This window comes from Lichenostomus cassidix, chromosome 1, assembly GCF_008360975.1.
Source record: "Lichenostomus cassidix isolate B80296 chromosome 1, HeHo_3.0, whole genome shotgun sequence".
Classification (NCBI taxonomy): Eukaryota; Metazoa; Chordata; class Aves; order Passeriformes; family Meliphagidae; genus Lichenostomus; species Lichenostomus cassidix.
In genome coordinates this window covers 111,797,827-111,823,268 of record NC_139479.1, presented here as the reverse complement: position 1 = coordinate 111,823,268, position 25,442 = coordinate 111,797,827, and the positions used below count along the sequence as shown (strand labels likewise).

General features: G+C 38.2%; 1 long non-coding RNA gene across 2 annotated transcripts in view; it reads right to left on the bottom strand.

The window, feature by feature from the left end:
* LOC146445579 (uncharacterized) overlaps nucleotides 1-25,040 on the bottom strand; it is a 63,282-nt gene extending 38,242 nt beyond the window's left edge. For both annotated transcript variants that reach the window (XR_014852619.1, XR_014852629.1), the window contains exons 1-2: nucleotides 24,869-25,040; nucleotides 23,792-23,824 (exon numbers count right to left, since the gene is read on the bottom strand). This is a non-coding gene — a long non-coding RNA (uncharacterized LOC146445579). The remainder of the gene's footprint in view (nucleotides 1-23,791; nucleotides 23,825-24,868) is intronic.
* Between the last annotated feature and the right edge of the window lie 402 nt (nucleotides 25,041-25,442).

The window sequence follows — 25,442 nt, the reverse complement described above, 5'->3', positions numbered from 1 at the left end:
ATACAAAACTCATTCTGAAGCAGCTCTAAAGGGGAGTTCCTCTAATCTTGACCCCTTGCTTTCTCTCCACACACACTGTGGTGTGGCAAAGAGGAAAGACTGAGGGCAATTTTTTAGTTGTAATCAAGTTTTCAAGTTATAAGAAGTACAGTTATGTCAAACACATGCCAGTAAAAGCTTTATACTACAATTTCAAGTCCTACATAATTCTACACTGAAGTTACAGTTCTGCTGTAACATGCATAGACATGCACAGCAAAATCTGAACGTGGCATTCACAAGCATTGAAATCCAAGCATATTCCTAATTAAACACTCTCAGTACCTGAATATATGTTCCATATTGATACAGCCTCTTGCTTAGACACACTTATGCCACTGTCAGAATAATCCTATTGACACAAGACATTCCTAGAGCAGGTACCATTTCCCCCATCACAGATCAAAATGCTTCTAAAGTAGTTATGCAGCAAACTTGACTGGATTTTTTACTAAGGTGAGCCTGAAGGATTTGTGACATTACCTTTTCTGTTTGTTTCATCTTCCCAGAGAGCTGATGGGGGCAATCTTAGATATTCTGGTCATCCTTAATAGACTCTCAATTTCACTTTTTACCCCTTCCATCTGCTAGGGAGGAAGGGATATCATGGCAACATAAATTTATCTCTATTGTGGAAAGCCATTACAAGAAAAACAAAATGTTATTCTATGTTATACAGCACAGCAGATAGACAAAAGCCTTAGGTCTGTCTGTAGGGTAGAATCACCAAAAATCTAACTACCTTCCAAACCATTTTTTTTTTCCTAAAGCTAATTTGTGCCTTTGGATACATTTGTTAAAATCCTATAGGACTTGCACTGGCATATCTGAGCACAGACTTAGTGACAAAAGCTTCCCCTTTCTGACACGCTGTGCTCTCTGTTACCTACAACTTCTGCATTTTTCTTTCGTTTTTATCACACCTGAATCTTGGGGGACACTTCAAAAAGAAGTGCAGCACGTTCTATTCGTTGACAGTTTCACTTCTAAAAGACGATTCAACAGTACCTGTGCTGTTCCCTGGCAATTGTAAATGGGTCATTGTTGTCAGTGCTATCCCTCAGACACATTTCTTTTTTACCCTCATTGTGCCTAAAGATAAAAGTTGAAAAAGGCAGAAAAATAAAAAAGGACAGAGAAATACAAGCTACCCCTACCAAGTTCATGAAAAAGAAATGGTCTACCATTATGCTAAACACAGGAGAAAAATATCAAACACCAAAAATATGACACAATAGGACTATTTCCTCTTACAGACAAACATTATAAACCTCAGGGTCCAGTTCTCCTCCCACTCAACACATCTCCTCAAGAATTATTAAAAGAATAATAAACCTCCATTACTTTATCAGCTACATGCTTATGGATTATGACCACAGAGACATATTTTTAAGTTACTGAGTGCAATCAAAGTGAATCTACATCCAAACCTTGAAATTTGGTTTTGTCTTAAGTCCGTGCAGCTGGGAGGTGATAGTCTAAGGTTTCTTTCACAGATTCCAGATTCAATTCGCTTTAATTCAGTAATTAAAAAGAAAATTTCTGAAAACTAAAAATTTCATAGCTTAAGTCATATGAATTTTAGCAATTCTGAAAAAAATCAGGAATAAAATTCTTGTCCTTGCTACCAGAACTATGATTTATAGACCCAGAGTACAGTTTCTGGAAAATGAATAATGAGATTGTTATTTGCTTTCCATAAGAAGATAGCAGTATCCAACAAGTAAGTTGCTTTGCTATAAACTCAATTTTGGATTTACTAGGCAATGGTTGCCAAGTGGCATGCATAAGGCTTTTTAATTATTATATCTGTTGATTGTCATTAATGCTAAAGGACTTCCTGCAATAGAATTAAGGGCTTTCTACCTCATGGAGTCTTCCTCTGTATATTTAATAATGATTCTGTGAAATCCCTGCAAGACATGACCATCCTTAAGAACCCAACAGTGTCCTCCAAAGCTGTGTTGCCCTAAAAAACAGTCTTCCTTTTATTCCTTGAATAGAGGATGCCTAAAAGCCTGACAGCATTGCCAGTAATTTTAAAGAAGCTCAACCCATCTAACCAAACACTCCTGTACAAAAGAAAATCCCTATGTAAAGTCAGTAAGAAAAATAACAAGTGAAAAGGGGAAAAAAACCCAAACCATAATGCCATGCAAAGGAATTTTGCCTGTAATATTTGCCTTAGATTCAATAGACATCAATGAATCAAAGCTTTTAGATCCTCATGTTCCACTTACAACCCAAAATCAGAGAGACTGGACATTCCTACAGTAACAAAGGAGGCTGTTTCTGAGGGTGAATTTACTAGGCTCCTTTGTCTGAGCATTTAATACACTTCCCTTGAATTCTCTTTCCCCCACACCCTTTCCTTTAAAAAAGGAAGATACAATCCTTTTAGCAAGTTATTTATCTGCAGTAAACCTTCCATGACCAGATCACAGCCACCACCCCACTCCAAGCTCTCAAATGAAGTAGATTACCATAGGTTTTCCTATCTTTTTTCTTCAAACACATATCAAATCCTCCTTTTCAGACCATTTAAAACTATTAGAGCTTTGAATCACCATACTCTCATTAGAGGCCTAGCTGCCAGTCACATATTGTTGTGCCATCCTGTTTTCAATGGCCTAAGATTTCTTGTTAGCTTTCTGAAAGCACATTTTTTTTGTTTGAAGTGAGTTTTCTCAGACAATTGTGTGCAGTTTGCAGTGTACAAATAAATAAAAGGAAATGCTGGAAATAAGTTGCTGTAGAAGTACTGACAGTGAACACGGCCTTTTGAAAAGAAGAAAAGAAATCTGGATATGCTAGTTACTGTCAGCATTATCCTTCCTCCAGGAGAGGAATTCAAAAGCAGACCCACAGTTACACCATTTATAGCAGAACCTACCAGTCCATGAAATCAGAAGCTGTAAGAAAAGAATGGGTTTTTATTATATCCAAAAGAGCAGAGAGCAGAGCTTGGCTTTTGTAGCTCCCAGAGAGCCTTGAATCATGAATCTGTTTAATAAGTAGGTCTAATTTTGCAGTAAATACAAACAAGACCAAACCTCTTTGAATGGGTTTGGAACTGCTTGATGCTGCCTGTGGTAGCTGCAAAGACCTTCCTTGAAGCAGACTGGTGCCTGCCTCTGTTTTCTATGTTGTGCACATCAGGAAAACCAGCCTGAAGCAGGCATTAAACAAATGAAGAAATCTGTGACATGTAGGGAAAGTAAAATCTACCTTTTAATTTTACCTACTTTAATTTGTTTCTATAACTTACAGCACAAGTACAGGGAAATAATAGAACCAGGCCATTTAAACCTCTCCTCCTACTCAGTCCTAACAAACAAAACAACCCATTGCACTTTTTTTCTTTTTAATGAAATGAATAAGAAGAAAAACTTATTTTCAGATCCAGTCTTTGGAGATTACAATTTGAGGCAGAAATAGAGGCCTTGTGATTTTAAAACATTTATTTTATATTTAGTTCGCTGTGATTCAGTTTCTGCAGCTGGAAGAAACAAAGAAGTTATTTCTGAAGTTAAAAGCACTGTCAATATTTTCATATGCTCTTAAACAAAAAACATCTAGTTATATTTAAATATGGAACAATACTTTATCTCAAGAATATTTGCCCAGTGACTGGGGAAGGACTACAGCAAACATTTGGGAGACTACAAATTGGAGGGAATTTGAGCTTTTTCATTTTTCTCATCCCCACGGAAATGAATTTTAACTAGACTTTTTAAAAAAGGGGGGTGGTGGGGGGAATAGAAGATAAAGTACATATTAAAAAGCAGCTTCACTGTATTCATTAATAACACACAGCTATTGTGTTGTGTGCATACAAACATACAAAGGCTAATTTAATAGAATTGTAAATGAACCGCTGGTCTTTGCAGGCTGCATTGTTTCCAAATTTCACAAGAACAAGGCTGGAATGGTAAAACAAGTTCCATTTGAAATGCTTTTTTCTGTACCCTAATTGGGATAGTGAACAGAATTAAATGAAAAATACATAAGATGATCTATTGCAGCAGCTATGGGCTCTATTTGCTGTACTTTGTCTTCCTTAGAACCAAATTCTGGCACTGTGGTAGAGAAGATACTCAGAATCAAAATTTGTTTCAAGTCTGAAGAAATGCTTCTAATAATCAGTGCCTGTCTAAAATAGACTTTAATCATAGATTACTCTCTGTTTGCTGGTGTCATTAGTAAACAACTCAAAGTGTTAAAGGTGCACCTTGTCAAGTTTCCTTCATTTGAGAGTTGCTATTAATCATTAAAAACTCACTGCATTTACCAATAATGCCTTGGACTTTTTATGGAGTCCCAAGATCTGCAGGAGACCCACATGAATAAATCTCCACTCACAAAAATGTTTGGAAGTATGGGAGAACATCCCTGAGGATTAAGAATGTTTATCAACTTTTGATGACACATCAGGATTCAGAAGACTTGGGTTTGATCCATTAAGCCTCATTTAGTTTGCAGAACATTTTAAAGGGGTATAGTTTGCATATTGAATTTTTTCTGTAAATACAAACATCCATAAATACTCATTAAAATTAATTAGTATTTGTAAAAAAAAAATTATAATGCACAACCAAATGCCTATTAACAGACAAGAAAAACCCAGGGACCTGTCTTAAAACGAGAAAAAATATTTTCAGTGCACAGTGATACACAGAAACATGCATGGATGAAGTACTGAAACACAGTAAGACAACTCTTTTTTCCTTATTCCATGTATAAAAATATTGCATGTTCAGTGCATATTTGAGTTTTCTAGACCTATCATTGTTTAAGGTTAAAATTTTGCTTAGAATGCTTTGTATTTCTTTCATTCAGAAAAACTTAACTGTCCTCTGGTGAAAAGAGAGGATGCATTGTGTCCTTTGTGCATTTGCTGTGCTTCTAGAACTATATTGTACATCCAGAACTGTAGCAAAAATGAAATAGCAACCGAAACATTTTGAAAAAAAGATTTTAGAAGATTCTCATCAGCAGCGTACCAAATTGGTTTGTATTATCTTAAAAGATAATCTTACAAACAGGTGAGATTTTCTCTGGGTTTGAGATAGTAAGTAGGTTTGTAAGTTTTCCACCTTGGACAGCTCCTTCCCCAGGCAGAGTTTGAACAAAGTTCTGCCCCAAACCCCAGATTTTTTGCAGTTCTCCATCACATCCCAAGGCAGAGTCCCAGTCCCCCTGGAGCAACAGCTGTCTTTTAGGTTTGAAGATTCTGACTTACGTGCAGAAACAAATTGAAATCTGACATTTACGGAAGTTGCTGAACACACATCTTGGTGCTTTTCATCTTCTCCCCGCAGATGCTGTCCCCACCACAGCAGCTGCTGCTGCTCTAAGGTGATGCCTGGCACTTTTGGAAGAAGGAACAGGAATCTCAGGAACAAAGAAGAGAAAAAAAAACAAACAGGGGAACGATTTCAAATGTGCTAACATTTGCAAAACAGAATTTCGGTTGATCTGAAGGCAAAATAGAAACAAGACCTTTAGGATGAACTTTGTATTTTCCAGCATATGGCATTTTATCTGCAGAAAACTCTAAGACTTTTATGCTGACACAAATGTAATTAAATGAGAAGTATTTTGCTATTAGGCTAATTATTAAGTTTTGCACAAACCAAGGATGCTAAGGAAATTTTGTTCCTTCTCAGTTTAGTGGGACATTGGCATTAGGATCCCCATGGCAGCTCCAAAAATCTCTGTCTTATTGCTCATGTCTAGGAGGATTCAGAAATGCATTTCAGACTCTGAACTTGCTTTTCAATACAGGCACCATACTAAGCAATAAAATAAAATAAAACACCTATTTCTAAGAATTCTCTACAGATCTTACTGAGACACAGGAAAGAATTTTTAAAATATCTGAGAAACAGATATTGGCACAATCTACCCTGAAAGATTTGTACAGCACAGTGGAAGATTGAGCAGATAGAGGAAGACACTGTGAATGCAATTCATCTGGATTTTAGCAGTAGCTTTATCCCAGCACCACAGAAATCTCAAGGAACGTGGCAAAACATGATCATGCTACAATAAGGGGTAGCTGGTGATGGAAAAAACACCAATTACTACAAAAGATGTCACATAAGAGGATTGAAATATATCCTATGAAAATACCTAGGCCAGTATTATTTGATGTACCAACACAGGACCTGGGTGAAAAACATAATCTCAGCAGAATTTTTAAAGCAGCAGCAAGACATAAGTATCAAGTTGAACATGGATTTATTTTTTTGAATCTTATGTGTTCACCCAGAATTTTGTGAAACACTTGTCTAATAAAGATGAGCGGGAAAATGAAGGGATCACTCCAGAGCAAAGACAAGCGTTTAAGGATTATCACCCTATGTCACTTTATTTAGCCTAATGATTTCTGGTATACTTTTAAATAAAGGAAATACTGTCTTTAATGCCTGATTGTTCATGATAAGCAAATATGAGGTGGATATGCAGTAGAGATGAAACTGTGGAAAGATGATTTCTGTTCCTTTTTACTAACTTAATGGCAGTGATTTAAAGATTATCACTTCTGGCTCTCACCACAGAGAAGAAAATCATTTTAAAACAATTCTTTGCCACTTTGCTCTTGTCTACAAGGAGTGTGAACATCTCTCTTCACCCTGCCCTACAGTTTTCACTGCTGCATTCAGACTCTTTGTCAATTTACAGACATTTCAGTGGCACTTCTCTTTGCAGCAGGAATATTCTTTGGTCTTCTGCAAGGAACAGAGAGCTGATGTAAGTGGAGCTGGCTGGAACAGAGGTGATGAATCAGGGTCAGCTCAGTTCAGCTGTTGGGGTCAGGGTTCTGCATGGGAGAGCCTCATCAACTCCTCCTCACAGCCTGCAGTGCAGCAGTCACAGCGCTCCAGGGCAGGATAAAAGGGAGCATCCTCATGCCCCCTCTGCCAGGGATGGCCTGGAGGCAGGCAAAAACACATCTGAGAGGAAGTCCTTGAGGAGTTATTTGGCAGGAGCTGAGGGATGAAGAGCAGAGCTGGATGAGGCTGCTGGAGATGAACAGAGACATCACTCACCCAAGGTGCCCAGGGCTATCAGTCTTTTGCAGCTGGATGACAGTGACAAGACCAGGGAATGCCAGTATGTTCTCAAGGGTCTCAGCGCTTTGCAGCATCCACTGCTGTCCTGCCAGGCATGGGAAGGATTCTTGACCCCCCAGGCTGATCAGGACAGGGGCATTTCTCTACTCTCAGAGGCCTGAGATGGCACCAGAGTGAGGGAGAACAGGCCTTGCACATCTCACTGTAGGACAGCAACATCTCCCACGGACATGGCTGCAGCAGGAGAAGACCAGGTTCAAGAACATCTAAGGAACTAAAGGGTGCACCACTCCATGGGTCTTGATGAGATGCATCCATGAGTCCTCAGGGAACTGCCTGAGGAAGTGGCTAAGCCACTACTGAGCACATCTGAGAACTCATGGCAGTCCAGGGAAGTTGGCACAGACTGGAAACATTGATCAGAGGGCTGGAACACCTCTCCTATGAAAATAGGCTGAGAGTTGGGAGTCATTCAGTCTGGAGAAGAGAAGGCTCTGGGGAGACCTTACAGCAGCCTTCCAGGACCTCAAGGGGGCTGCAAGAAGGGTGGGAGTTTTCACCAGGGCATCACTGGGAGGAAGGGTTAAAACCAGAATATCTGCTGAAAAGGGAACAGTTTTGCTCAGAGTTACCTTGCAGCTCAGAATGCTAACAACGTTGCTGTGGGAAACCTTCATTCATTATAGCTATTGTTCATCCTCTGCCTGTTTCAAGAGGAGGAATTCCTGTGTGGAGATCACACATTCTGAAAAACAAGCTTGAGTCTCCTGCTGGGAGAGAGAGAAATCATCAAGGCACAGCCTTGTGATAAACTGTGTGTGCACAAAGCTCTGTGATATTTCAGGGCAGGCAGCAGCCCTTGGACGAACTGAGTAAACCAGAGGCCGAGTCCCTGTCCCTGTGAGTGTCTGCTGGCCAGAATCCTTACAGAGGTACTGAAATAAATCTCTTTGCATTTCAGCTGTGCTTTGATCCTTCATACAGTCATGTAGTGATAGGGAAAGGGGGAAGCTGGATGAGGGCAGGTTTGGCTTAGATGTTGGGAAGAAATTCTTCCTGGTGGGGGTGGTGAGGCTCTGGAAAGGGTTGTCCCAGAGAAGCTGTGGCTGCCCCATCCCTGGCAGTGTTCAAGGCCAGGCTGGATAGAGCTCTGAGCAACCTGTGACAGTGGAAGATGTCTCTGCCATGGCAGGGGGGTTGGAACTGCATGAGCTTTAACGTGCCTTCCAACCCAAACCAGTCTGTGAAATACTAACTCAACAAGAGCTTATTAGTTGATGTCTCTAAGAACATTTTGCTGACAAAAGCAGACCATTTAGGGTTTGCAGCGCTATTAGTTTTGTAGCTAACAACCTTACTCCTGACCTGCACTTCAGGAGAACCACGTGGTACTGCTTACACAGCTAAATTAACTGCATTGTTAACAATCCCACCCACTGAACTGAAGATTTAAAAAAAAGAAAACCCTAAAAAAATATACTACTGAAAGAAATAAAAAGTCCTCTTTAGTGCAAAATAAAAATTAAACCTATCAAGATATACTCTACAGCAAAATCTTACATATCAAATGACATCTGAATAAGCACACAGGTTTACATAAATGATGCAAATAATGCATATCAGGTGTGGAAGAGAGACAAACAAATAAGCAGATATTATATATTACCACCAAAAAAATGAATAAAATTACAGGCAGTTTTCCCCCCATGTCTATATATTCTCATAGCACTGCGAGCTTCAGTTCTTGCTACACTATTTTACAAGTGCTTCATTATAAAAACATTTTGCTGTTGAGAGAACAGCTTTGAAAATATTTTTCATCAAGTGCATGCCAAGAAAATAAAGTTGTGCATGACAGAGAGCAAGTTTAAAGCTTAGGCAGCCACTCCTCATTAGTATCCATGGTAGAGGTTCCCATTCAGTAACCAGTGTTACTCATTGTAAATTAAGTTAACCTATTTTTATTAAATCCATTATCAATTAAATTTAATATTTTCATTCACTTTTATTATTTTTATCGACTTTAAGTCACCAACTGCAACAACAAATGAAAAAAAAGACTTTCCATGTTTCTTTCTCTGGTATTTTTCCTTTGCATATTGCTGCCTCGTATTATATACAGAAATTTTTGTTTGGTCAGTCTGTAACACATCCACATCTGAGGAGCACATCCACTTTTCTTTTTTTGGAAAGTGGCATGAAGGGATCTCAGTTAACATTAGCTAGAGAATATCATCATCTTACACCCTATAAGCATTCAATAATACTTGCTTGCTTGCAAGAAGGTTCATTTTTAGGCCTTACTGCTCTAACCTGTCCAGAGGCACTAAAAGTCCAAAGGGGAAAAGAGTCCATTCTGAACAGAAATTTTTATAAGCACTGCTTTTTGGCGTTTGAGAGCTTGAAAAACATCCTAACTTTTAGGTATTTTGCCAAAAAGGTCTATTAATTCACAAGTCCTGCAGAATTATAGTCAAGAGTCCACGTAAAGGTGGAGAGGAAAGAAAAATGTAATGGTGAAGGAGAAGCATATGCATCTCATAATGCATATAACCACATGAATTTACATATTTTCAGAAAAACTTTCTGCTCTTGATACTTTTAGCATTATGGGTAGGCTGAAAAAAAAAAAAGCTGTTTATTTTCAGAATTATATTTAAGGTAACTTACTTCCCCTTCCACCCTGTTTTTAAATTTTTTATTGCATATAGCAAATTTAGACTATGTGGTTGAGTTCCACAGCAAGCTGTCTGATATGACACCAAACAGAGAAAGAAACTTTTACTAAAATATTTACCTAAGAAAACCTGAAAAATTTATAGAAAAATAAGATGGATACAAAGGAACACTTAGAAGAAAAAAAGGCATTAAAATGTATGATATTTCCAAGAGATACAGAAGATTTAAGAATGCTATTATGTAAAATAAAATGAGTCAATATTTGTTTATCCTGAAAAGTTCCCAAAGGTCTGCTGGTCACTGTGATCCATCTCACAAGGCCATGATTTGACAGCCATAAAGAAACACTCTGATCATCTAATCTGATGATTTAGCTTTTACTCCATGATCTAATTTAAAGTATTATAAATAGGTTATACTTAAAGAAGATTTTTTTTGTTGCTGTTGACACTTCCAGCATTCCAACAGAGATCTCATTCTTACAACCTATGCATGTAATAAGTGGGTTTGAGCTAAATTAAGCCCGGTTGCAGGATTCTTAATTTTAATTTCATGGGTTTTTAATGTAAACTCAACCACTGGCCACTGAGATTTCTTGTAACTCTGTGTGAAATACCCAAATCTAACAACATAATTACATTTCTTTTAAAGTTCTGATGTTCTTTTATAAGTTGAATAGAACATATTTCTAAAGATTCATTAAGAAAAGCTCAAATTCTGTCTCCTTAAATGCAGTGTGAGATTATTTTAGTGGCTTGCCTTTTTACACTGCCCAGTGTTTTCCCCCTGCCAATTGACTGGGTTACAAGAAAGTCTTTCTAGTGATGATTCATCCACATTATGATAAGAAAAAAAATAAAGGAAATTAAAAAAAAATTCTATTTAAGGAGAGATTGGAATGTTTTATCCCCTCTGTCCCATTGACTTCACATGGAAAACACCTGATTATTTCAGAGAAATTACACAAGAAGTGCATTCAACACTTATTTTCATTCTGCTCCAGGCTAACCCTGTCAAAATTGTAAGTGATTATAAAATATGCCCAGAACTGGAATGTTCTGCTTTCAGTCTACAAATTAGGGCTCTTTTCAGCATACACAGCAGTTTTTTAAGAACAAGGAATAGTCACATAACTGCTTTTGTGCTCTCCAGCATACCATTAGTGAAATGATGAAATGGGGACTTTCAATGAGTATTGGCATATTTATATGAACTCTTCTTATAGGCTTTCCCCAAAAAACCTCTCAGCACAAAGCATAAAAACACAGAATGAGAGAAAGGCTTTTAGTTTTTGTTGCATCTTCAAGTTCTTTTCCTGCAGGAACATGTTTTTAAAGCTTGAGCAGGAAGTCTGCACACAGCTTGCTTGCCCCCTTTTCATTTTTACTGTGTGATTCCGCAGGCACAGCTTTGACACTCATCCCATAATACTGAGGTTATTTATTTCATGCTAATAGTAATAAATTAAAAAACCAGTTCATTATACATTAGAAGTATGTAGGAGAGGCATCCTTATTGTTGGATGCAACTCCCGTAACAAAAGTCCTAGAGAAGACCGAAGACATAAAATATTCAACAAAACTGATTTTCTATTTTGTATTTCTCTTCCTGGACTACTGATTGACTTCAACTAAATAAGATCCAAATTTAAAACTGATTTTAAAACTTGTTTTCTCATTTTGGGTTTGTTTTTAAAAGCATTTCCCTCAAATCCAAGGTACAACGGACAAGGAACTCTGTTTCTCCATTGTTATGCAGGAAGGCAGATGGTAAACAGAAGTTAATGAAGTTCTGCAAAGACAAAAAAATATGTACCTATATAGGTTTGGGGTGCAGGAGTACAACTAATTAGGAGAACACCTGAAAACTCCTATGCATCATCTGTAAGCAGCAGAGACACAAGTCCTTACTGAGGAGTATTTCACTTGTGGCCTTAAGATTACGCCACAAAGAAAGCACTTGGCATCCCCATTTCAAAGACAGGATGATGGAGATAATAAGACAACATAATTGATCAAAACTACCAATCAGATAAATTGAAAATAGCCAATCCAGTGCTCCTTCCATTAGGAAATCTGTCCTCCATAGAGGAGGGAGTGAGTTCAGTCAGGGTTGGCTCCCCTCATGCTCCATAAGGTGTGGGTCATTATCAGAATAATTTTCCTGCATGTTGTCCCTAAAAAATTAAATTATGTATAAAAAACCCAAAACTCATACAACCAGTTAAGATGCCAACCACAAAAGTCCCAGTTTTAAAATCTCACTACATTTAAACTCAATATTTAGGTCTAGGAGTGTTGGCACTGATGCTAAATAAATTTGAAATTGACTCATGTGAAAAATGATTCATACTGTTTTTGATTGGGATGTCAAGAAGTTATAATCCAGGTGAACTGGCAGAAACAGTGTTAAAACTGTCCTCCAAGCAGCCAGATGTTCCTGCAATTAACTAGCAAGGGTGGGTGGATTACTGGGTGACCCATGTGGTAGTGTTAATGAACCTCATTGCCAGCAAATGTATGAGCCCAGGGAGGTGTCAGGGACAAAAACATTGCATAGAAGGGATATGGAGTGGACATATTCTGTACAAAAACAAAGCTATTTACATTTTAGATATCAGCAGTATCTTGCCTGGCATTTATCTGACTGAAATGAGTCATATTTTAAACTGTATTGACAAGCCCAGAGCAAGCCTTGCTTTATCCTGAATCGATCCCAGCTCAGAGCAACATTATCATTTATCAAGCTACAGACAGCTGAAACCTGTTTATGGACCCAGGAATGCTCACAGGCAGCAGGACTTTTCCCTGCTTGTTTCAGCACTGAGCAAAATTCTTATGATCCAAGATTTGTCTTATACACAGAAAGAGGGAGATTGGGTTTCTAAGTCTTGATTTACAAAGAAGTCACAGTAATGCAAGTCTGAAATAACAGACTCAGAAAGTTATGCATAAAAAACCCTACCAGTAATTTCCCATTTTTTATCCTTCACACCTGAATACTAATGAAAATATATGTTCTTTTCTCTAATTTTCTGCAGAACAGGTAGAGACTGACTTGCTACCACTTTAATTGCTTTGAACAGTTTGGTTGAAGGGAATTGAAAAAATTGTGATGAAACAGGAACAGAGGCAGATAATCTTTAACAAATAAGAAAAGAGCTTGAAGCAAGAACATGAAAGGGTGAAAAGGTGGGAGGAAAATGCTGTTCCCTTGGTTTGAAACATTAAAACTTGCTAGAGATTATTTGGAAACACTCAGAAACCAGAGAAACTTAAAGAATACTCTCTGTTTGTGTGAAAACCTGAGTTGGAGGGGACTAGCTAGGATCATCAAGTCCAACTCTTTAGTGAATGGCCCACACAGGGGTTAAACCCATAACCTCAGCATTAGCACCAGGCTCTGACCAACTGAGCTAAGTCTTGTAGTCTAAGGTTTTCTGTAAAAAAAAAAAAAAGCTTTCTAAACTGTGTGAAAACATTCAGTTTATGCACAAAGTGATTTTCAGAAGGTCAGGAAAAGAACATTGGCACCTGACTAACACCAATATTTGGTATCAGTTAACACCTGACTCCAAATATTTTAGTGGAAATCAAGCCCTTAACCAAGGGCATTTATGGCATTTAGGACAGAAATAGAAATTCACAAAAATCAGAGTGTTGGAATATAAAAGCAGAGTCTGAGAAACCACATTCTGCAAATATTTATCACATGAGATTTGCTAAGGGTTCTCCTCCATTCAGGGCTTCAGTCTGAAATATTACAGAGGAAAATCCAACTAATAATGCTTTCTCAAGAAACAAATATTGGTTTGGCTATATATACAAATAAGGCTACACTTCTCTTACCTGGCATTCATTCCTGGATATAGCATAGCAAATCTAAACCCACTGTACATCACTACAGCTTTAGGTTCCAGTTTCACCAGTAAAGGTGGTGGACAGGCTGTTCAAACTGGCATGAAGTGTTTGTGGAGAGAGCTGCCTACAGCAGGGGCAGCCAAAGGGAAGGGAGCCAGGATTTTGAGAATGCCTGTGATGAGTGAGTGGCACTGCCATGGAAATGGAATTACATCCACCACTCTCCCAGGAAAATGTGTTTGAGAGAGGGCGAAGCAAGCATCAGCTGATCAAAGCCTCCATGGAGCAAGGATCACTTGGTACATCAGCAGTCAAACAGTTCTCCCTGAGAAGGAGAAAAGTTTCCCTCCCACTCGTCAGCTTCGAGTTCGCCTTCCCACTGGAAGCAGCTCCTCGGAGCACCATGCCACATGGCTCTCAAAAGCTCATGTCCAAGAAATTCTCAGAAAGAACTAATGGAAATAAATGCTTTAACAGAACTCTTCCTGTTTCAGCTCAATTTTGTCATCTACATGACACTTCCAGTAAGTAAATAATTTCAAATGGGAAATCACAGGTGGATTAGTGTGAGTTTATCGATTGTCAAGGTAGTAATTCTGCAGCGCAGAAATTTGAGACCTCTTGACCAGAAAGGGAATAGAACACACATCTTACAGAAGCAGGCTTTTATGAAAAGATAATTTAGAGGCTTCAGGGCAATAAAGACAAGCCTGAGAGCTGTTACAACCCACTTTTAGATTATATTACCTCTCAGTCCTTTTTTCCTGAAATAACCTGCTTCTCCACCTCCCTCTACTGCAATCTTCCTTTGTTCGTTGTCTTTCTTCAGAGCAGCATGGGAATGAACATTATGAATTATTGATGTGAGAAATACAGAAATCTCATCAGGAGAGGGTTTTTTTCTCTTTTTTTTACCCCCTGAAAAAGCTCAGGAGAAAGTTTGGACAGGAGCAGAAAGCCTACTCAGCAGAGGAAGGCATGTGCATAACCATCTGTAGCAGCTCTACAGTTCCTACTGCTTTTAAGAAATCACACAGACAAGTGACATAAGTAGACAAATTCCACCAGAAAAACAAACAAACAAAAAATCCCTTAAGACCCAGAAAACAGCACCAACGCCCCATACAAAAAAACCCCCAAAAAACAACAAACCACCAAAAAAACAAAAACAAAACAAAAAACCAAACAAAAAAACCCCAACAAACAACCAAAAAAACCCCCAAAAAGAAAAACAAAAAAACAGCCCATCACTCCATCCAGAATATTCCTCACAGGTATTTTTGTGATTGTTACACTGATCTAGACTTTTTGAGACCTAGTCAGACCCAGCTGAGAGTGCCAGTGAAATAACTTACATTCTTTCAAGTTGCATATCAATATCAGAGACATTTTTAGCAGCCTTTCTTTGGAGTTCTATATTAGCAGTGCAATCTCCTCCTTGTATTATCACAAAAGGAGGGAGTTTTTGCTCACCTTTTTCCCTTCAGTGACCCAGCCTGCAACAAACCTCCAAGGCTTAGTGCCTCAAGGCTCTCCCATTTCATTTCTGCCTCACAATGTGGCAGTTATAAATGGCCATGTGTCCCAGCTGAGGCCATGTCTGTATCCAAAAGGACCTTCAGAAGGCCAGGATAATGTAAAGGAGCAATGTAAAGGAGCTTCTAGGACTCATATATATGCTTGTCAAATACCTATATGTGGCTAGCACAGTTTTTCCCATGAGAGGTTTTCTTGTGTTTTGTAAATAAAGATAAAGTTTGGATGTTTTGGAACAGTGTCCCAGAACTTGGGCAGTGCAGGCCTGGCCAATCAGGCCTGGGGGAAGGCTTCTGACTGACCAATCTGGGTGACTTTTGAGAACTCTATATATGTGATGAAATCAAAACAATAAAGGTCATTCCTTCTTGCCACTGAGAACTGGTGCTTTCATTACTCTGCTAGCTGCTCAACAGCGACATCTATAAACCTTTACAGACATCGTGGCTAGAGGCTGGTTATCAGTCTGCACTGGAAGACCTTAGGTCCATATATTTTTTTTGATCCTTCTGGGCAAGATTTCACAGATGGAAGATAGTAGAAGCATGTTTGCTGTTTTCTCTATCCAAGAATTCTCATGCACAACAGAGCAAGGTACACTAAATATTTGAAGGCATAGGGTCAATTGTGATTTTCAGTCTCTCTCTCTGTTGTTTTGAATACATATTGCTGGGATTTTAGGGATTATTGCAAGTTTTTTGAACAGAAATACATCCCTTCTTAACTTTCCTTTTACTCTATTAAAGGGCCAGTCATGCCAAATGTGAACTATCAAAGCAGATATCACTAATCTGAATCTAATGTCACACCTAGCCTAAACAAGAAAGAGGGAAATACCACCAATATAGCACAGAAAAGCAAAATGCATCAAATATGCAAATGGCAGTCTGCAGACTGACTGCTCAAACTGTTCAAGCTGATTTGTTGGTATAGCTTCAATACCACTCAGTTTTCCTTCTCACTTTGGCAGACATGTCTGCCTCAACCAAATGTCTTTGCTTCCTTTCCCATAAGACTAGGGAAAAATGTATCCTCATTTCTTACCTTTCTCTCACCCTTTCTCCTATATTTCATTGATATTTCTATGTAAGTTTATTATGTCAGGCTTTTTCCTCACCATCTCCTGGTCTCCTTCACTATGTTGTTTTCTATTCCAAGCCTATGTCTGTGTTTTGCAGTTAAGCCCCAGAGCTGTTGCAGACTAACTCCTACTTTGCATTTCTGAAGTGCTGTGTAACTCTGCAGCCAGAGCAGTTATTTTTAGTGCTAAAAACAATTATTAGGATCCTCCATTTACAAGGCTATAAACTGGTTTCCACTTAAAATGGAAATGAGTAAAATCTTCAACATATATCAATAGAACTTGTTTGTAAAGTTTCATGCTCTAGTAACCTTCATCTTTATTAAGGCTGAAGAAGCCAATCCCATGTGTCACATTTAGAGAAACACTGGCAGAAATGGCCCTGAAGACATAACAACCCACTAGCCCAAATAATTCGCACTTTAAATGTAAATTTCTATCAAACCCCTGAAGCTTCATCTCCCAAAAACACCTCTAGAGGTTTATCACCTGTACTCAAATATGGATAAATATTTTGCATAATTTAATAAAAAAATAAATAGAAGAGAAAAACACAAGGACAGGACAGGTAGGATATCGAGCCTGAACCTGATTAATCTGCACTGGTTAATCTATTTGTGGACTAACTGAACAACTAAACCAGTTGAAATAACCATTGGTAAGCACTAGAAGACTGTACACCTTGCACTAAAGCTTCTACTTTAGTTCTATTCATAGATTGTCATTGCTTTAGTCATTGCATTTACTAACTGATTACTTCAGACTTTTCTGCCCTATAAAGTTACAGTAGGAGGTGAAGTTGTTCTTATAAATACTATCTATTCTGTATTTCAAATAGAGTATATTCTATACAGTCTGCAAAATCCTACAGGTTAGAAATGCAAAATAGTATGGAGAGTCAGAAAGGGTAATAGAGAGATCACTGGGAGACACAAATTTAAGCAAATTCCTGAAAACGGATATGCTTTTCAGTCAAGTTTACAAAGATTTCTTGATCTGGGAGTTGTGACTGAATGGTTTGTTTTTAATAAATAGGAGGAGATGAAGCTTACTATATAAAAATCTAGTTGGAAATGAGTGAATTGAAACAAAATCTTGCAGAGCTTTGATTACTTCAAATAATTAACAACGCAAAGGAGCAGGCAAATAATATAAGATTATCTGTGCATATATATATATACATACACTATATATGTAGTTTGAAAGTGAAAAACCTTCAGATAAGACAGTAAAGTTCTCCTACATAACTGTTATTAACATTAACAGAAAATTAGTAAAATTTTCAATAAAATATGAACTGGTGCAATGACATCAGAAGGTGGATTTAGAATGTGAAACTTCCTATTCTCACATCTGCACAATTTTCCCACTTAATTTACATAACAAATGAATTCCACTCGAATAAAATATTTCAGGCTCTCTGTTCTTCCTGTATTTGATCATAAAGGAATACTTGGCACACTGACAGAGAAAAATCAGGTTTTGTACTTTTCATAGGCTATTTCCTCTCGTAATATTTTAAACCAGGGAATATTAGCAAAATAACTATACATGCTCACAATGACTCATGGTGTGGAACACAGGATCTAGGACACAATTTAAAATAAAAAAAGATAATAAAAAATTCCAGCTTTACACTTCTGTTATCATGGCATCTAATATTTTATGTAACTTAACATCTCATGGCAGGTGCTATTCAAATTCAAAGCACAATCCAAACACTGATTCAGATCACACATGGACTGTCCAAATAAAGGTTAATTCAGAGCAGCCACCCTTGCAGGCAAAATATATCACAAATAAAGGAAACTCTCTCCTAAATACAATAAGCAAACAAGAGTAAGCAAGGCAGGAGTCACTCAACACTGCTGAGAATATTGGGGAAAAGAGTCATTATGTTCAGTCTTTTCATATTTATAGCAAAAAGGCAAATTGTGAGGAAAAAAACCTATCAAATAGTCCCCAGGCTGTCATGCACCCACTGGAAAATGAATAATGATATTCTTTGTCATGTTTCTGTGTCTTGCTCCTCTAATACAGAATGTGGATTATTACATCTGAAAAGGAAGGGGAGGGGAAGAGGAAATATTAACACACATACAAAGACCCCCAAGAAGTTCTTTCAAGGGCCAAGTTCTTGCTCAATCCTGGTTATGCTATGCAGCAAGACTGGCAACACAGAGGGAAGGCAGCCAATTCAGAAAATCAAACCTGTTAGCACCACGGTTTTGGAAAACAAATGGTTTAGTCAAGTAGAATGATATGTGGATCCAAGAATATTGGATATTCAGTCAAGCCTCTTTCTTGAAATAAAAAATGAGTTTGCTCAAGGTGCTGTAGGAGATCAGTTTCTGGCATTATGCAGCAGGGCTGGCATTCCAGCTTTGGGGATTTGGGGTTGTTCCTCTATAGTTCGTGAAGTTTTTTCATTTGTTTTTATAGAAGAGTTCCAGAAAGACCTGTTTCTACCTGACAATAAATATGTGAAAGGGCTGATGACATGCAAAAACTGAAAGAACCGACTTCAAAAAGAAAGTTCCTAGCAGAGTTTCTAGCCTGATCCCAGACCTTACTGGGTACACCCAAGAGGTCACCTTCCTTGTAGGATCAGTCCAAACTAAGCACAATCCCAAACAATCTTCTAAGTCTCTTCTCTTGGAATTATTTCACATTATTCCACAGGAGAAGCTTAGCACACAACCTATTCAGGCTTCTCTTTATTGTTTTATTATTAACCACAACCTGACTACGAGGCTTGAAGGGGTTTCATGAACCAATATTAGTTCTCTGCCATGAGAATTCAGGCCCTCCCATAGTCACCTTGAATTTTCAGATGGATATAATATCAAGCACCTTTATTAGCCTTATAGTTTCAAGAAAAAAGCAACATCATCTTCAGAAAAATAATAATTATTACAACACTTTGTCACAGCAGGGAATCCAACAAAACCACTAAAACAAGCTGTTAAGAAGTTATATTGGGACACATTTTCACAGAACAAGGAAAGAAAAAAATATACTGCCAGTGTAAAATATTCCACAGCAGTAAAACAACAAAGGAGTACTCTGGCACAAAAAGCAGGAAACAAGTAATTAAGTAAAAAAAAAGCTGCTTAAAAGGCATTAAGGCATAAAGACACAAATGCAAAGTTTCTGTTGCACTTGTTCAAGCTTGTCTTTGTGGAGACTGCTGTCACAATGGGTGCTCTCACTGAATGGGTAAATTTACAGTGGCATCTGTAAGTGCAGAAGGCTGCAAGGACAAGCTTATGCCTGCATTTGTAACCAAATGCCCTTCTGAGGAGCTGAAAATTTAACATAATTTTTATATTTTCATCTGAGAAGGAGATTCATTTGACACTACCACATCAACAGGGCGAAAAAAAGGTATACATTCTCTGCTGGAGAGACTGCTGTATCAAAACTAGTTTTTAAATTAGATGAGAGCTACAATGGAGGTGAGAAACCTGGGAAGATGTCCAAGAATGACACTAAATCTTTGCATTAGAGGAGTCCCATACAGCCCCTGCACTTTCACATTCCACAGTATGGCTGGACAATGTGGCACAAAGAGTGTCCCCTCATTCCCATCAGGTCTGCACTAACTCCACAAAATGACAGCACAGCAGTACCACAACAGAGCCTTTGGCCAGGTGTCTTGTGAAACACAGTTTGTGCTGTGGGGCTATCTAGACCCAACCAGGACCCTCAGGTTCCAAGGGACTGGGAAGAAAATGTCACTCTGAAAGACTTTCTGGGATAAATAAATTGGTATCTACTGGCCAAAGTACCTGAAGATCAGTCAGACACCAGACACTGAGGTGGTTTTCACTCACAGGCTGCAAATCTAAGGGAGTCTATGAAAAACATTGCCAGCTCTGTGTGTATTGCCAAAACCAGGCTGAAAAGTGCAGCACAAGTCACTGGGACATCTTCAGCCAACTTCTTGCTGTCATGGCAAAAAAAAAATAGTGACATATGGGTGCAAGTAGTTTAGAATCTTGTTTGTACTTCAGCCAGAGTAGGAAGGTTACTCTAGGCCACAGTTACATTTCACACAAGGCTTCCTGCCTGCTAAAACTAAAAAAAAGGGAAAGCAAGTCTAAAATTCAAAGTTATCAGGAAGCTCGATGCAATACAGAATCCATCTTGAGCAAATCTTGTTCTGTCAAAGCCAATTGTGGTCAACAAAACAGCAAGCAAAATTTTAAGTGGCTGATCTTTCTCTTTATATTAACTGGTATTGCATTTTCCTGAAAAGATGCAGATTTCATGGTCTAACCCTTGACATTAAAAGGCAGGAGCTGACAGTCCTATTGAAAACTCAGGTTGGTGGCAGAATTATGCACATTTCATTTCAAAAAATGTGGGACAAAAATCTCTGGCATCCATTTGTATGGTACATGGGGAGAGGAAAGAGGGAGGGAGAAGACATCAAGTTTAGTATTTTGTGCTTCACATTCACGTATTTCCAGTAGAAGTCAGAATTTGCAAGTATCTACCCAACAGATTTGTATTTTAATACTCACCCAGATTTAAACCTGAGATCCAAACAACTGAAAATAAGTCAGGCATTTGTAGTGCAAACTAAATTGCCACACAGAGAAAGCTCTAAAATATGTACAAGTTTATCAAGCCTGTCAGGTATCAGCCAATGGGGAAAAATTGTATGCATAGCAAGACATATGCAGGTTACATAAGCAAGGACTGCAATCAGAAAGTTAGGGGTGAAAAAAAAGTAAAGTACCCAATTTCCATGAAAAATCAGCGACGTCTTAACAGAGTTTAGCAACCAAATCAGTTGCATGGTGTTCATCTCTTCCCTTCCAAAATAGCTATCTGAAAATGAAAGTCATGCTGAGTTGAAATGCATTTCTCCACACTCTTAGGTTAGGGAAATAATCATCACTGAGTCACCACAGTGGTATTCCAGAATGTACACTGTAACTGACCAAACATTTCCACATTTCCACACTTTTGAGGTTCTGTTGCACAAGAATTGTAGTTGAGAGCTAGGTGAGTTATAGCATTAAAATATTCTACTTATAGCAATCTGTAGCATGAATATACTAGAAGGTGTTTTGGTAATTTCATCAAGCTGCATTATTTGCTTCTGACTTCAGGTTAATGACTGAGGGAATTAGTGGAAACCTCGGAAGTCTGTCCTGAAATTATCAGTGGATTCAGTGCTCTTTCCCGCAGTCTGTTCCCTTCCATTCAGAGAGAGACTTTCTGGTAATTGTAGCTTTTAACTGTATTGTTGCACAAAGTCAGAACCAGCAAGCAAGTGCTTAAGATGATATCCCAGGAAAAAAGCCACACTTTGAAATCAGAGCTCCAATTTAAAAACAAATATCGCTGTCTAGAAGAGTTTGGATGGTAAGACTGCCTAGTTTAAGAAGTTTCCACATATGACCTCCCTAGCTAGTTTAAATAGTTTTAGTGCAAGAACATGAAATTTAAAGCAGGAGGTATACTGATACACTCTAATTTATGTCAACTCTTTAACATGTTTTGCATTAAAATGCTACCACAAAATTGCTTGGCTCAGTGCCCAAGGTAACACTGCTGTCTTGACTCACTGCCAAAAGGAGGCAAAGGAGGCATTTCCCTCAGACAACGCTGCTAATGAAAACTGTCAGAGTCCTTTCAACACCCCTGATTTTGTTACACTTGTCATCTCAATTGTGTGGCTTGCTAGACTTTTGCTCTCAGCAACGTATTTCTTAGCAATATGCTCGTGCCTTAACAAGAACACACTGAATTCTTTCCTTTTCATTGAAAACCACACTCTAAATAAAAGAAACTGCACCTTTGGTTTCGAAAAAAATATGTGACAACCAACAAAAACCCCAAACAAAACTACCCACACTCACCACCAAGACAATAGTGAGAAACAATTGTTCCTCCAGCTTTTACAAACTATTATCTCCCTCCCAGCCAGCAAAGTTCAGGCTGGGAAGGTTGTGGAAAGGGAGCTTGAGCTCTTGCATCCCCCTCTGTCCTGCTGCACAGCTGTGTGGCTGGAAATGCCTCACTTCAGGTGGGAACATTTTCTGAGAACCCCACAATGTAAATTCTACAAAAGTTCTTTGAATAACAGCAGTTATCCACAGCTTTTCCACACCAAGGAAGCATTTGGCCTTAGCCTGATGGCAAATATTTCTGAATCAGCTAAAAGAAATATCAGATGACATCTGTAGCCTCTGCTTCCCTGGAGGAATGAGATATGGTACAATTCAGGTGCACTGTGAGGAAGTCATCACTTCTCCTGACATCTGGATAAAAAGACAACTCTGTTTACCAGAGCAACCAAGTGCACCATTCACACAAAGAGTGTTTGTCAGACTGTCTGGAGGAGAAAAAGCATTGCTGTGCTCATATTCAATCAAACTGGAGGCATGAAAGCCACAGGAGGATGGTGGCTGGAGGCTGAGCATCTGTCTCACACATAATCTGAACACCATGGAAAAAAGAAAAAAAAGGGAGGGAGGGAGGGAGGGAAAGGGAAGAAAACTCGAACAGAAACATCCTTTTGACTTGAAAACTCTATCAGAAACAGAGACTACAACAATGATTTCCTCCCCATCCATCCTGTCACTATCACACATTATCATTGTAGCTTTTTCTATATCTGCAAGGAGAATCAAACAGCTATTTCATGCCACTCTTTGGTACCCAAGTTTTTTTAAAGGCTCACATCTGCTCACAATGTACACAAACCTGAGGGGTGAGAATGAATCCAAGACACATCCACAGGGGCCTCCCTTCAATTCACCAGTGTTTCTTGTCAATTCTCTGCCAGCCTTCCAGACAGGAACCCTTGAAATACCAGCTAGGATGACTTTATTGAGAAATGGAAAACAGTTTTGGTTTTTTAAGCAATCCCACTGATTTCAGAGCTACCTACTATACAAGAGAGGCCATAGCTGCTGACAAGAGTTTAAAAGAAATTTGGAAGAGAACATTGGAAAAAAACACTAAAACTCCTGGAATATATCAGATCATTACTGGATAAGCCTTTGTTTTACATTTAATGTAAGATATCCCAGCAAATAACAAAAATTAAGCACACTGGTGGACAAATTTTCCTTCTGTAGACCCACAGAATTTCAATGAATTATGAACATTTTATATGCTTAAACCATTGAAAGAGACAAAGAGAGATTTGGGATAAGCTAGAAAATACTTTTTTTTTTTTTTTATCCCAGTAAAAAAAAACAATACAGAGCAGGAATAGATAACATTAAGAAGTCCCACAAATTTTAGAAAGGTGCTGCATACAGAACAAGATCACATCAAATTAACTGACATGGTGAGGTGGAAATTCTCCTTCAACCCTGAACATGTGGAAAGGCTCTGTTTTCAGATGAAAAAAGTTAACTTCTTTCTTCATAAAAATAAAGTTAACATTGGAAGAAATCTTATTTTGCCACAAGTGACTGAAAGAAAGCAAGATGATATAAGCAAGGCAATCATTTGCATATCACAGTGCTGCTCCACCTCAGCCTACTCACCACATTTCATCACTTCACTTCCAAATCCACAGTCTAGAAAAGCAAAAAGAAATAGCATCACTATCTCTGTTTTTACATTAGTGAAAATACCATGAAAATGTAAAAAACACCAAAATATAGACCAATTTTCCATTATTTTTCTTAGGGTGTCAGGGTGCACTCAGTTTTCCTATTAATTTATGCTTTTCTGCTTCTCTCCTCAGATGTACCCTAACACTTTGCTGGGTGCAATTTGCTAATTGAAAAAGTAGAATTTGCACAGCCTTACACTGCTACAAGCCTTGGATAGCACAGACAAGTTAGAAGAAAGTAAAAGCTCTCCAAGCAGGGGAAAGCTAAAAGAGAAAAGGAATTCTTGAGTGGTGCATTTACTGCTTTTGTGAGCTTTTGAAAACCAAAAGGACAGTGGGAGAATCAGAGGCTGCAATTCTCTCTCTCCGCTTTTCATTTTTTGTATTCCTTGATTTGGTACCCTCTGTCTGAAGAAAAACAAGACAACCTCCCCCCACCCCCCCAAGGAAAAAAAAAACAAAAAACCCCCAAACAAACAAAACAAAACAATAAAAAAAAAAAAACCCACACAGACAAAAAAAACCAAAAAACAAGCCCACAAAATAATTTGCTCAAACATTTAACCATATTCCTATCAAGATCTCAACTACCTCTACTGTATCATGACAGCAAAATATTTGAAAATTAAGAGAATAGAGTACTACTCTTGTTGCAAAGCTGGCTATCAACATTCAGCCCCTATCTAGCCCAATCTTACATAACAAATAGAATTTAATAACATTTTTAAACATAACTTAAATTATTTGTAGCACACACATTTACAGTCCCAAGTATCAGCATGTTTCATTTTCTAGATATCACACAATACAAGCAGACATCTTGAAATATTATTATTCTTAAACAATAAAGCCAAGTCACATCTTCCTTCACTGCTTAGCTGTAGAGAGCCATACATTCCCTTAGTTCACATTTAGGAGGATATTATTTTCAATTCCATGAGCTAAACACTGAACTTTCACCTAAGAAAACCACTGAAAAAAAATTTCATAGTTATTGAATACTTACAGGCCACACAAAACTTCATCTTTCTTTTCATGCCCTCAACTTCACCCCAACTTCCTTTTATTATGTTTGCTGACAATTGTTCATTTAAAACTATTCCTTATAGGCACCTTTATGGCAAAACTCAGAGCTCTTTCTGCAGCTGCTTGAAGAGAGGTTTAGATTCATCACAGAGATAAAATGCACCTGAGAAGTCAACAAACTCCTGACACCAACCACCTGACCTGTTTGGGGTTATTTATTTCTTTAGAATGACTCTACATGTCAGCAATCTCAGTTAATTACCTTGTTAGCATAGTTATCCTGATTGTCCCACATCTACCTCAGGCTAAAATGTCTGTGGAGAAGGAGGAGTGAAGAGCTGATTGTGATCTGCAACGGTAGAAAACTTTCTCTGGATGAAGGGAGTGAATTCCTGCTGCAAGCAAATTCCCCCTCTAGTGCTTGATGCTACCCAGTGATGTCCAGTTCCAGTTTTGTTGCTTTTCCTAGGAAAGTTTTATTTTATTTCCTATCTTGGTGAAATGGTTTATTGGAGGGATCAGTCCTCCATCATAAGCATTAGATAAGAGTAGTT